The sequence below is a fragment of the Periplaneta americana genome, chromosome 8 (genome assembly GCF_040183065.1).
Source record: "Periplaneta americana isolate PAMFEO1 chromosome 8, P.americana_PAMFEO1_priV1, whole genome shotgun sequence".
Classification (NCBI taxonomy): domain Eukaryota; kingdom Metazoa; phylum Arthropoda; class Insecta; order Blattodea; family Blattidae; genus Periplaneta; species Periplaneta americana.
Window position 1 is genome coordinate 92,382,373 of NC_091124.1, and position 15,354 is coordinate 92,397,726.

Genomic DNA, 15,354 nt, shown 5'->3' on the forward strand with positions numbered 1-15,354 from the left:
CACATCATCACTACTAGTACTGGTAATCTAAATCTGGAATTAAACAACAATGAAAGTATATTTCTATGCTTACTTTCTACCTCTGATATGTACATCTGTTATCAGGCAGTACATCTCACTTGACGATATGTATCAGAAGAAGAACAATTTGTTTGTATACAACTGAAGTCTGATTAGTGTACGGTATGTTACTAGTCAGCGATGCATGCAATGGACGAGGAAAGGAACTGGCCACTGTATCTCATTATCTCCTGGCTTAGTTGCCTCATGAGTGATGCCTTATTGATGTCACTTATGAAGTTCAAGCCTGTTTTCGGACAGTCAACTAAACAACAACAGGAACCTTACATTAGAAATAACAAGGTAGCTAGTTCTTATCAAGGTTTTCAGAAATAGCACTACCCAGCAACATGTTTGGGTAGGAATTGTAACGAAATTGCAGTGTTATTTTATTGGCATAGTACTGCACTTGTGACATATTTTTTATGTATGAGCTTCAAACAACTTAATCCCTATCTACAATACTTACTTCGATCCCACATGCGACTTATCACCAGCTCTGAATGCTCTTCAGCAGATGTGTGACGAATTGAGAGGAAACAAATGTTAATAAGTGGAGATATCAATGCCAAGCACAGATCCTGGGGCAGTCCCATTGAGGTAAACTGTTCTACGATTTACGTTGCACCAAGAATTTAATAATGCTCTACGATGGTTATATGCCAATGTACAGTTGTAGCAACTCCGAAAGCTGTAGATGTGTTTGTAACTCTGCACTTGTTACATTTATCTCTGATTGGAAAGTTAGTGACCTACCAACTCTCTCTGACCACAACCTGATAATTATAAAGTTATTAAGTTCAAGTCAGAGAGAAGTATTTCTGCAAATTATCTTACTAAAATTTTCAAAACAAATAACGCAAAATAGCCACCAGCGTGGCTCAGTCGGTTAAGGCACTTGCCTGCCGGCCTGAAGTTGCGCTCGGGCGCGGGTTCGATTCCCGCTTGGGCTGATTACCTGGTTGGGTTTTTTCCGAGGTTTTCCCCAACCATAAGGTGAATGCCAGGTAATCTATGGCGAATCCTCGGCCTCATCTCGCCAAATACCATCTCGCTATCACCAATATCATCGACGCTAAATAACCTCGTAGTTGATACAGCGTCGTTAAATAAGAAACTTAAAAAAAAAAATAATAACGCAAAATGGACTCATTTTCAACTAGTAGCAAAAAATTGAATCTTGCATTATTACAAACGAGTTAAATGAAGATACGTATTCCATTTCACTGTTGTTACGGTAACTGATTATCAGTGTGCACACATGCAGAATGTACATTTTTACAAATTAATTTGCATTGTAAATGCATTGAAAATTTTTGTAATATTTATTGAGAAAAAAACATAGGCCTATTAACTAGAAAATTATTTCTTAAATATAGAATTTCACACTACAAGGCATGAAGGTACGAATTTATAGATTACCCAGCAAAAACTTTTAGTGAAATGAATATGTATCTACAATGCAAAGCACACACTGGCTTGCCACATAAGATATAAATGCAGTCAATACGAACTTCTTTATAAAAAAATACGAATGTTTATTCTTTCCTTCTCAGTCTTTTCACGAGAGATTAAAATAAGTCTATATAATTACAAGCATCAAGTTCATTAATAAGTTTCTATTTATATCCTGACCATATGTGCAGAAATATCACTATATTTTGTTATGTGTTAGCAATTACCAGTATTAATTTTATACTCTCATATAGATATATATATATATATATATATATATATATATATATATATAACCACGAGATACTAAGAGGTACCTTGAAATTTAAAGAATATAAAAATCGTATAGCAAAAAGTGAATCTGGAAGTACTAGAACACGCGCACGCACGCACGCACACACACACACAGACACACCAATATTGTATGATTAAAAATAATAATCCGTGGCGCTACAGCCCATGAAGGGCCTAGACTGACCAGCCGGCTGCTGGCCTCATGCCCACATGCCGAAGCAGAGGTGGACGATCATCCAACCAGAATGGAGGTATCGTGTGGTTAGCACTTATATCTATGATTAAACTAGTAAAATAGATGTAAAAATATTTGCTGACAAAGTTACTACAAAATACAAGTTATGGGTAGCCTAGTGTTAGCAAATACCAGTAATGATACATTTAGGCATCCTGAGAAACATTTTCAGTATTGTAAATAATCGTAAATAAAAACAAAACTTTTTCTTAATCATTTCATCATTAAATAACAATTTCTGTTCTCTGGCCTGCATCTGAGTACTATCAACAACGCTCTGTAATTCGTAACGGGGATTTCAGAAAGATTTCCATAATACTGGAAATCAATATGTCAACGTCTGGAAACAAGCACCATACCTTGTCTGACTCTCTGTGGAATTCTTGGACTATGTAGGTCACATGAAGCGCGTTTGGAAATAACAATTTTAAAGTTTTTCCAGCCTTTTTTATATATGGTGCAGCATCAGTAACGAACAATAACATGTTGTCGTGGTTAATTTCTTCTGGCCACATTAATTTCAATGAATTGGTGAATAACTGTGAGATAGTTGTACTATTAACCCTTTTCAGACATTCTGTTATAAGCAGGACTGGTTTCAAGTCTTCTACAGAAGAATCTAATGGTCCAACATAACATTGACAATACAGCAATCTGTAGGAACAGGCAACTCATCAATTGAGATCCAGGTCTTACTTTTCATTTTGCCTTGAATAACTTTCATTCATTCAAGTAAGTTTTCGCAAAGTTAACTCACTAGGCACAGATTCATTGGTATACTTCTCCAAAACCTGTCTTAATGTAGGATTTTCAAGCTTCTATAAAGGGATTCCAGCATCCACAAAAGCTTTACATAAGTCGATTGCAAATTGTGATTGTCGACTTGATGTTGCAATTACCGTAGGTACTGGTAGTAGAGAAATCTTCTTTTTCTTATTAGCCTTTGAAAGTGCATTTTTGTGTTTGGCTGTTGCAATGTGTTGAGATATGAAATATTTATTTTTAGTGTTCACTGCCTGCTCTCATATTTTGCATAGAATTTGACCATTAACCAGTGGTGGTACGTCCTATGCATTCAATTGTTTAGAGAACCCTCAGGAAAAACAATTTAATTGTTTAAATAAATTTATTTATAATTTACACTATCATTCCTTGTTTCTTGCTCATCTTCAATAAGTTTACTTGTGGTTCTGAAGTATTTTTGTCGTATGAAAACCTATGAACCGCAGAAATTGAATACCTACATGCTTGTAAGCTTCCGAGGTTCAATTTCTCCTCTGAGCCTCACCAAGCTAGCTTCTGGACTTGCGTGCGGGGTGAGAGGCAAGGGGAAATACTGCATGACAAACCTGAGGTTGCACTGGTGTTTGGACCAGCACATCTGTAGTCACGTGATTGTGAGACAGCTGACACGCGAAAGACTTAGGCCCCATACCTAGGATGGTTCCTTCAACCTTTGTAAAATTTTGTTATAACAGTGTGTTACTCCATTTTAACTATAAATTAACAGTTGAAGCATTTCTTCAATTACTGTTAATACTAACAGGCTGTTAAAACCCCATGTTAATTTAATTACCCAATTTCATGCAGTTAAATCATTTAACTCTCTGTTAGCCTAGAATATCCAATGTGGCTGATGAACTTTTATATCTTGATTATTTAGAAAATGATATCCATGAATACATAAAAAGAGCGGATGATTTCAGTGATGTGACAGAATAGAAGTTCATATATAGGTATAGGCTATTTTCTGCCAAGCCTCACTTTTTGCTTTCAATGTAGATCAGTTTGTTTATTTATTCTCAATAATTGGTTTATACTGCAAAATTATTTCCAGCAGAAGGCTTCTCTCGAACGAAGAGAAATTAGTCCCACGATTTCTTTTTGTTCCAGTGTTTTCCATTTCACAACAGCAATACTAATATTCTGCTCCATGCTACTGTGATACAGATGATGCAAAGAAGCATAAATCAAACCTGAGAGAATAGAAAGACTTCTATCCTCCCTGAATCAAACAATGGAAACAAGCGAGAATCGGAATTGTCAGAGTTCAGAAAACAGAATTGAGTCTATACTTGGTTATAATAGGTAATGGTTAAACTCTAGAATCTCTGGTCCGAACAGAGAGTTAACAAACAGAATGTTAAAATGTGAAATATAAAGTTGAAGAAACGCAATATTTTTAACAGCAATTTATACTTTTAACTTACAGTTAATTAACGCTATGTTAGGTGCATTTTAACGAAGGTCAAGCAGAACCAAATGACCTCATAAAATGTTTTCTCTTGGTGATGCCTGATGCAAATTGGAGATGAAGAATTTAATGACGTATCAAATATATGAAGTGTTATTACCACAATACAGTTAAGGTTTATAAAAGTGATTATGTTTGTGAAATTTTAGGCTTTCATAGTTATTGTTACAGAATTGTTAAGATTTTGAATTTTGCAAGCTGTGCATTAACAATGAATTTATTCAAAATTTCGAACTATTTACAGATTCCATCATCACATGAAATCTAGCAGGGTTGTCTACATTTTTGTTCAGTATACTAGGCTAACCTGAACAACTGGCCAGCCATAACAAACCAAAATGGGCATGTGATCCTGCCAGATCTTTAGCAATGAAACTCTGAGAATGAAGCCTGAAGAGTTGGAAAAATTAAATCTCAACACATGGTTGGAAAACTAAAAATCCTTTTTTACATTTGATATAAGATGATTGTGATCAACAAATGAAAGCAAATACAGAAGAAATAATTTGCCGTCGCCTAAGACGGAAATGTTTGGAAAATTATACAAGTTTAGAAAATATTGTTGGATGAAATCAAGATTCAACGTTAAAGGAGCAGTCCGCGATAAAATTCCATATTTCGATTATATTATAGGATGTTTACCAAAGTAACCCTTGGATTAACGGCGTTTGTCGCATTGCTCTACGCCTTTTAGTTTGCGAAATATTAAAGGTCTTACTGCAAGCTCTGACGTCATAACCACTGATCGCTTCATAAGACTGCGTTGTAGTTCCATTTGACATACAGCGTAGAAATAGTAAATATATATTCATACGTTACAGTCAGTTATTATTAACACACTTAGGACCTATCACATGCATATACTGTCATAATAATAATAATAATAACTCACCCATTTTGAATTTCGTACTCATAGTGATTAGAACAACTTGGGTCTGGTAAGGGTTGAAACTGAAAAGGTTTAATATGTCGATCCATTATAACCTAAGTCAACGCCTTCACTGAGTGAGTGAATGTATGTGAGACGTGAAATATTCGTTATGAATGGACTGCAAATACGTGTTTATCTCACGTCAACAATAAATTAGTGCATGGTTTATATTATTCTATTGCGTCATAGTTGTTGAGTCACATGGTTTAGGCACGAAGCTATGTTTGGGGGAACCTCTAAAACATGTGGATCATCGAATTGCGGCAGTTGATAACCAGAACTACTTCCAAGACATTTGTCTGTATAGTATTTTCTCTCCACAAATTTTTCTTCCAGCTGTATGTTTTGTCTTCCACCCATCGTTTAGTGGCTTTAGAGTACTGGAGTTTGGAGCCAGTTACATCTCTTTTCACGTTGTAATTATGGTCCATTATCGCAATCATAGTTCTTGTTACCATTCTACCATATGGAAAGTGTTTTCTCTTATGAGTGTAAAGCAATCTCTCGTTATGGTATGATTCAAATTTGCTGGTGTGACAAAATTGATTAGTCTGATTTAGGTCTTTTAAAAGGGCAGGTTACATACAACTTTTTCAGAGCATTGTAATCGCTGGATCCATTCCCTCTCACTATTGTATGGGTGAATGTGTGCACACTTTTTATTATGTCTCTGTTTCTCCCCATTCGTGTATATTACAAACATGATTTAATACAGAAATGAATTTGTCTTCTAAGTCGTCAGAATCACCTTCACATGTAGCACAAGACCACATAGGTGATTTATGATGCTCTCTTTCCACATTTGTGCGGCGGCTTTAAGCTTTTTGCCATGTGCCAAATGTCAAATTGATAGCCCATCCATTCATATTTGGTCCTTATCAATTTCCTAATTCCTCTATGGTGGTCCAATAGAAAGAGGGTAATATTCATTTTTTCTTTTAGGTGATCTAGAACTTTTTCGCATGCTGCTTCGCCTACAATTAGACCTTTTTGCAGAACTACGAAGTCTATAATTGTATCTGAATCGAGGTCCATTACACTGTAAGTCACATATTTTGCACCATACAGTAACTAGGTGAATCAAATTGGCCATCACCGTGATTCGCACGTTTTTATCTTTTAGGGAATTGATAAGTTGTTCATGAATCTGAAAATAAGTACATCTGACTGTTGGTTCTACGAATTTTGAAATTATTTTATAAAATGTTGTCTTGCTGATGAAACATAGTTGTAAAGTTTTTGAAAATTTTTCAAACAATTTGTATCTTATATCGCACAAGTATAACGCAGAACTCACTGCTATGCTTCACCTTTGTTCGGACTTCCACTCCCAATTACGGGCATTCTGGCACACTGCACTAACTTTCAGCAATGGTCCTATTGTTTCTACCAAATATTTGTGAAAGAGGAATGACAAATATTACAGAAGAAAAACAAAATTTGTAACGCTGACCAGAATACAAAAAAAAAAAAAAAAAAAAAAACACTTTTTGACTCCCTATTTACTTTCAGTTTCATGTGCAGCATCGTCGGAACCTGATGAATTAGAATTTGATGTTTGAGAGCGTAGATCAGAATTGTCTTGAGGAGATTCTCCTTTCAAAAATAGGAAAGGGACAGAAGTTTTCTTAATTTTCATAGGAGTTCTATTGTCTTTCATTAAACGTCTCTTTAGTAAAGACGATTCTTCAAAATCAGTTTCACGGAAATGACTGGAACACACAACAGTAGTTTGTGCGAGATCGTGCGTATTTGCTTGTTTTCCGCACAGAACCAATACGCGGTAAGTGTGAAATACCACATTCAATATTCCCAACGTAACACACATAACAATTTCCCTCTTCTTACCGCTTAAGCGCGACATTCATTTTACTGCTTTAGGCTTTTAACATATTATTTTTAGAGACGTTTAACATAGTAATAATTATAAATTGGAAACTTACCACTGCAATTTCACCTAAATTGCAATGTTAATTATTGTTTTTAAATATTTGCAAAAATTAAGTAAAGTCTACTACTCCACGAAACGTATTGCATTCCTGATACAAGTAACATTAAGGAAGCCGTGAAAAAATCAACAAGATTCCAGATGCGGATGTTATTATTGCAATATGTTATATAAATAATATTGTTAAAATATTAAAATGAAAAATAAATCATTACATAACCTTACCATTTGTTTTAAGTTCGCATTTATAGACTGGAGACGTATATCACGGCCTGCTGGAGTATAGTAAACACAGAAAACATTTTATAGCAACAATGTTGAAGAAAGATATTTTGGTTTTCCGAAGTTGCCGTCATTAAACAGAAACCAAGATGGAGATTTCATTGCAACTAATTAGAAATTCCTCTTTCAGGTATATAATAAACGATCTTCGCAGAAAATAATGTACGATACACGAGCAGTATGTTTGTTTTCATGTTCTCGGAAATTAAAAAAGCTCAACTAAGTTTCGCGTTTTCAATCTTTTCCTCGACCATGAAAACGTCAACATACCGCTCTTGTAACGTATATTACTATTTCGATAGTGTAAAACCATTTCTGTTGATTTTCTTCACCCATGTTTTAAATCTTTGCAGTAACTTTTCTCTGTTCGGAAATACATGAAATGATACCCTTTCTTCATGTTCTGTTTTTGTTGTTCCCTCTGAACACGAAAAATCACAACACCACGGCATTTTAAACTGTATTACGATACAATTTCTTCTGTTTAGTCTACTGTAGTTCAAAATCGTTCATATAAAAGAAAATACGTCTACATAAAGGCGGCCGGGTAGCTCAGTTGGTAGAGCAGCTGGCTACGGACTGGAAGGTCTGGGGTTCGATCCCAGGTGGTGACAGGATTTTTTCTCGTTGCCAAACTTTCAGAACAGCCCCGAGGTTCACTCAGCCTCCTATAAAATTGAGTACCGGGTCTTTCCCGGGGGTAAAAGGCAGTCAGAGCGTGGTGCCGACCACGCCACCTCATTCTAGTGCCGAGGTCATGGAAAGCATGGGGCTCTACCTCCATGCCCCCCAAGTGCCTTTACCTTTTACATCTACATAAAACCACAACATTGGTATGTGCTGGTTTTATGATTAAATGAAAAGCAAAACATGACTTCACACAATCATAACTAAGTCCGAAATTCTGTTCACGTATACTACGGCGAGAGAAGATTATTTATTTTAATACAAAGCACTGCGCTGCACTCGCCGATGTTCTCGGTCTACTACGCAATCACACCAGTTCAGTGGCTGTGCGGAGTCAGTAACTCAAGAACCATGCCTCGCATTGACATGCGGCAAATTACATTCTACTTAGATTGAAAAATGTGTTTGATTAAAGCCAACTTAATTTTATCGCGGACTGCTCCTTTAAGCAGTAAAATGAAACATCGATGAAATGGTATTCAGGATAGGATTATAAGGGTTTTCATTATAAATAACAACTCAATTGTTGATGTGTTTCACATTTCATCATTGTTATGCTGTCTACATACATTGTCAGTCATTTTTAACTAAGAGAACCTGTGATGTATATATGAAGACACTGGTGTTAGCCAGCAAATAAAATTATATAATTTCAATTAATGTAAAATTATGTTGAAGCAAAAACACAAAACAGGATTGTGTACATTTGGTCTTTCTTAAACATTTTACCATCAGCTTGATTTTAAAAAGGAATTGAAGTGCGAAAATCAATACACTTTAAGTGCGCACCACAAACAAATTAATACCACACTCATTCATAAAAATCCTGTGCAAACATGGACATCTACCAGTGTAAAATATACACAACTAATTGCACTTATACAAGTTTCTTACATCTAAGACTTTTAAACACCTGGAAAAGTGTCCTTTTCATATTTCTGGATATGATATTATTTCAACCAGACACACAGTGTGATTGTTATCTCACATCTAACAATCTAACTGATTTTAGAGCACCCATTGTATTCGATCACTGCTAAAAGCAAGTATACAATTAAAACGCATCAAGAAAGATAAAAACCATAAACTCATGTTACGTTATTCATTCAAAATATGTACTGTTAAAATTTTGTATAGAAAAAATTAATTCTTCAGATGAATGATTTAAATAGTTAAATAGTTAAAAATATGCATACAATCTTCGATAGCCAAGAGACAGTTTGTTTTTATGCACGTATTTCACATAATTACATACCTTAATCACACAATTATTTCTGAGAACTTATCTTCCCAATCTACAAGTTATTTCTAGGTTGCTGGGAGTTGAGGTTTAGTACAGATAAAATTAAAATCATTCAAGTAACATTCAATGGACAGACATCCACATCCTGATGTTGGTATAACAGGACATACACCAAATTATTTGTAACAAAATAAGGTAAGAGGAAAGAAAGAGAAAGAGAGAGAGAAACTTTCTTAAAAAAATTCTTTCAAGTTTTCCGAGATTCTATGTGGTTTATGCATCTTGGCACTAGTAACATCTAATGAGTATGCTTGTAGAGTCAGGGTAAATAATGGCAAGTTAAGGGTCCCGCCACTGGACAAAATATTTCCCAGACATTATGTAGTACACATAAGAAAGAAAAATAAAGGTAAAGGTATCCCTGTCACACTCCATAAGGCACTTGGGGGGCATGGAGGTAAAGCCCCATGCTTTCCATGACCTCAGCACTGGAATGAGGTGGTGTGGTCGGCACCACGCTCCAACTGTCTTTTACCCCCGGGAAAGACCCGGTACTCAATTTTATAGGAGGCTGAGTGAACCTCAGGGTCGTTCCGGAAGTTTGGCAACGAGAAAAATCCCGTCACCACTTGGGATCGAATCCCGGACCTTCCAGTCCATAGCCAGCTCCTCTACCAACTGAGCTACCCGGCTGCCAAGAAAAAGAATATTTGCCATAAAATCAAGACACCAAAGGAATAACACTATTTACAGTATATAAAACCAAAATTGAACTCATAAATCATCGGAATCTGTAGCCTAAGTGGTAAGTGAAGGATGGACTTGTTTTATGATTAAATTTCATACAATGCTAGATAATATCCTTCCTTACAACGCCAGTTAGCCAAGTTTATGCTATTATTAAATTTTACGGTTAATACATTTAGGGAAATAGCATTTAAAAAATGGACAAGCATTAGGCAAATATTTATAAAAATTATTCAAGTCGGAAATACATATTTTTCAGACACTATAATTTTTACATACACCTCCAGTTTATAATAAAAAAATTGCATAATCTGTAAATCTGGGGTATAAAAATATCACAAAATTGCGCTTATATGACCTAATTTTGTTTCAGAAGCTACTTTGAATCAACATTTATTTTTTCCATCTTGAATCTTGCGTACACTATTTATTTTTTACTGTTAAGCTAACTTTACACATTACAGATTTCTTTTGGAAAATAAACATGTCACATAACCGTTGTAATGACAAAACAGTTGTCATAGCAACTGAAATATACTTACAAGAGGTTTTTTTTGTGGACTTATTAGTACTGTCTCAGTCAAATAATGCCACACAGCACCTGCTCCAAGCCAAGAACTTTGTTCATATGATGACAAGACTTGCACTTCGCTTTTCTATTTAAATATATATATCTATGCTGAGGAGGAATTAAAATATGACAGGTTAGTTATACAAATATACAAACGCAAAAGTGTAGTATTTTTTGGGGGTGGGGGAGGTAACCTGAAATATGCAAGACAGCCTGGCAAATTCTACCATATTATAAAAAAATTATATTTCCTAAGCATAGTGGTCGAGTAGTTTAAGGCGTATGTCTCTAGAGTACGGGATCAGCAGTTTTGATTCCAACAAGATCAATTATGTTTTATATTTTTGAATACATACAAAAAATATCGCTAAACTAGAGAAAAGGTGGAAGCTTTCAGCTGTGCCATTCCGATCACAATGAAGATAGTAAACAATATCGTCAACATGATGAAACGCAATTATGTAGTAGTCACACAGACAGTGGCCTAGTTGTTATGGAGTGGTCATAGAGAAGGTTGTATTGTAGCATACTTCAAATATATCAGTGTATATATATTGATATTTCTGCTAACATGGGCACTGATTTTAATGGTACATTGCAAATTAAAAACAATCTCTTTCTTTTTATTAATATTTTGATAATATACTCTCTAATTGTTTACTTTAACGTCACAGTGGATCACCCATATTTAGCACAGATTCGATCGGATCATGTTCAATTGTTTTACTCTCCATTGGCGTGTATTTGCGAGTTGGGTTAGATGAGGGGATAGCTATACCATTTATAATATTTATATGCAATAGTAATCGACCATTTCAACGATATTCCCTCGTCCACATCATATTTCTCTTTCATTTCACTTTGATAATGTGTTCTAATATGTTTAAAAATTGGTATTTTATTTTAAAGTATTAAAAAACCGCCACCATACTCGCAAAACCTTGCACTTGACTATTGGAGTCAATTCTTAAAGAATATAATCACAAATTTTACTAGCAACTTATCATTTCTTTTATTGCACAGCACTCAGTATGGCCTGGTCACTAGTAGCTAGCAGTCAGGGCTGCTGTACCACATGCTTTGTCCAGTTGTTCCAATAAAATAACAAAACCTAACCTTATAAATACACTTTTTTCACGTGGCTGTATATCAATTTCAGTTCCTAAATGTTATTGTTTCTGAATTGGAAAAACAATACAAATCACTTGATATTGTTCTGGAAATAATAGCTCGCAGGTTGGAATGGTTGGGACATGTCATTAGAATGAAAGATGGGCATATTCCAAAAGTTATTCTAAACTCGAAACCGGATGGTAGAAGGAATGTGGGAAGACAAAAACTGAAAAGATTGGATGATGATAGGTCAGATTTGAGAACCCTGGGAGTTAGAACGTTCCGAGGACTAAAGCATATGAAAGAGAGGTATGGTTGGCTGTTGTAAGGCTAGACTAAAAGGGCCATGATGCCAAAGAAGTAGAAATGTCATTGTCCATTAAAATTATTTACTGCATTTATGTTTCCATTATAATTCGCTTTAATTCTACTTCTAACAGAGACAGTGCTTCAGAGGCAAGTCTCATAGAATGCTATTATATTCTCATGAACGTTCATTTCTGCCATTGTAAAGCAAATGAAAGCTGAACGCTTATATTAGTTGATTACAATATTTGTCATAGAATACTATAAGGATAGGGGTAATGTTGTGGAGGAAGAGTCGATGTGCTGCCCTCTAACAAGCGAGCAGCAGATGAGAAGGGGGAGAGGTCCTGGGGAGAGTACACTGCATGCATTGAAAGTAATAAAATATAATGCACAGTACTATTATTGTTAGACCATCAGAAATATTATATATAAAATAATATATGCACTTTAATTTATACTAGTAACATGCATAAATACAATGAGTGCTCCCAATATACTTTGCACAACAGTCATACAAAATATAACAAAGGCACATGTAAAAGCTGACAATGAAACAGGAACGCCATTAAACTGTTCTTTCGAAGATTGCCACTAAAATATCGAAGAAAACTCTTATTTTGCAAAGTAAAGAAGAAAACAAAATGTTTGCTACAACCCACATATTATGTAATTTTGATATGCAAAAATGACATTGTTTCTTTTCACCTTTATGAGTCTATCAATGGTCCTCAACAGCTATGAGCCTTTGTTTCTCAATTCTTTGGTCTCACTTCCTGATTTACATGTACAGATGACAAAGAACAGTGCTATGAGATTCTGCACCTAAAGAACATTCTTTGAGACTAAACTGTACAAAAAACTTACTGGAAAACAAATCAAGAGAATTCAGTATTTTAGTCTGCAAACTTTTCATTTGCCAGAACTGTCCTTTATATGTAATCAACGAACAATTAAATTTATGTATATTATTGAAATGGTGATCAAAAACACCTTTATATTAATTTATTCGACAAATGTTATAAAATAATGGCTCAATAAATGAATTTATCATGAAATCACAATTGTATCTTGTACATTATTTTGATATGAAAAAATGTACTACTTTCTATTGGAAAGATGTAAGTAAAGGGAGAAAATGTTGTTAATCTAATATATGGTAATAGCAGCATATTGGTGAAATGAGATAGGAAAAGAAATTAAAGAACTTGGGCAAAATTTTCCAATTACTGATTTGTCTATAAAAAAATCTCACTAGTCTGCCACAGATCAAACTCTTATTTCCTTTGATGAGATGCTAATCGACTGAGGTAATGCTCGGTTTCTTAAAAGGGAAAATGGTAAGAGAAAATCAAGCAATTAAAATTAAATGATGTTTCTCTAAGTATATAATGTTTATAAAAACATTGCCTGCTGCACTGCATTACTATCCATATTCTCTAACCTAAGCAATATTATCATTCTTCTTGCACAACTTATGAATAAATATCATTTAGACATGTGCACAAACTTAGAAGACAATCAATTCGCCCTGCATTATATAACAAAATGGTCAATTAAGATTGTTTAATGTCAATTGTGTTAATTAGTTATGATCTGCACTTGGAAATAGCTCAATATCCTTCAGCATAACATTACCACCACCAGTACAATTACTATGTCTTTTGCTCATTCTGCCTTCACATTTCTAGGAATTATGTATCAACATTGTGAGTACCAGAATTCTAATGATGACAGTCAGCAAGGCACGAGGCCAAGGCCACTATTTCGTATGATACAGGACAAACACAAGAGAAGTAACTTAAGAAAGAGTATCAAATGAAAAGCATAAAGAAATTTAATTATTCAAAACTATTGATTTATTCAATAACTTACGTCGTAGAAACAACCATATGAACAATTTGGTTAACAAGTCATATGAGTAATAAAGAAAAAAAGGGGGGGGGGGAGAAATAAAAACTATGACTATCCCTGGAACTACATAAAGCTTTAACCTTTCTCGTACCGTTACAAATTACCTTCGTAAGTCTTCAACTATAAAGTGATGTTTAAATAAAGCCATGACAACTTGATTCTCCCATTCATGTGGTCTTCTAAGCTGGTGTGCTATGGGTAGCATTGCTGGGATGTTTACACCTTGGTATTAGTGGTGTATGTTCATTCAGTCTCTAGCTTCTTTCAGTGTCATTTGAGAGGGAGGAAGGGAAGGGAAGGAAAAAGAAAAAAGAGAGAGAGAGAGAGAGAATTGTTCCATCAGACGATGTTGAAAATTGAAAGAAATAATAGCTGTGTAACTGAAGTGGTTCATCACATAACTGAATTGAAGGAAAAATACAGAGAAGGAAACTGTAGTGTTACATCCATGTAAAAGCTTAATGACATGAATCAGCTTAATAAAAATAAGCTTAAAGTTGATATTTCATTGTTCAACAGTACTAGTATTTCATATATGAAACTTTGGCTAGAAAACACTTATTTTTTTTTTTACTCTATCCAGTTCAACAGCTTAAAATGGTTAAAGTTAAAACTTCAGTCAGTAACATGAAATCAGTTCATTCTATTTTTAAATCTGATATAGACTTGCTGTTCAATGAAATGACTTCAGTAAACAAGATTCTAAATTTAAAATCTGACAAATTGGATGAACTGAAATTCTTGGAATTGTCACAAAAATGTTTCAGAATTTTCAGTTTCCTCAGAGACTGTGATGTTAATATTCAAATAGTGGAATACGTATTGTGTTTTCCTAGAACATCAGCATGTGTAGAAAGAGTCTTCTCACTAATGATGAACTGTTTCTTTCTAAAATTAAATTTAAATGTGCCTTCAGCTGCAGTGACTTTTATGAACTAATAAAAAGTGATGAAGATATCAAACGAAAAGTTGCATCCTTGAAAAAAATACACACTACATAAAGGAGCCTACAGATGATTCATTTAGCAAGTCACATTTCTAAGGTAAAATAATGTTTTTCTTAAATGTCAAAGTTGTCCTCGTTTTTACTTTTAGAAATATGCTAGCCCTAATACGATAATCATTTACTGATAGCTGATAATATGTCATATTTACTTTTCATAGAAGAAATATTAACAGAAACAATAAGGAAGATGAAAGAACCTAGACATATCTCCTACAATTACACTTAATTGAACAAGAAAGCCTAAAATATTTATAACACAAGAGACTTCAAGAGAAACTGGAGAATTTACCAGAACAGGAAGATATTGA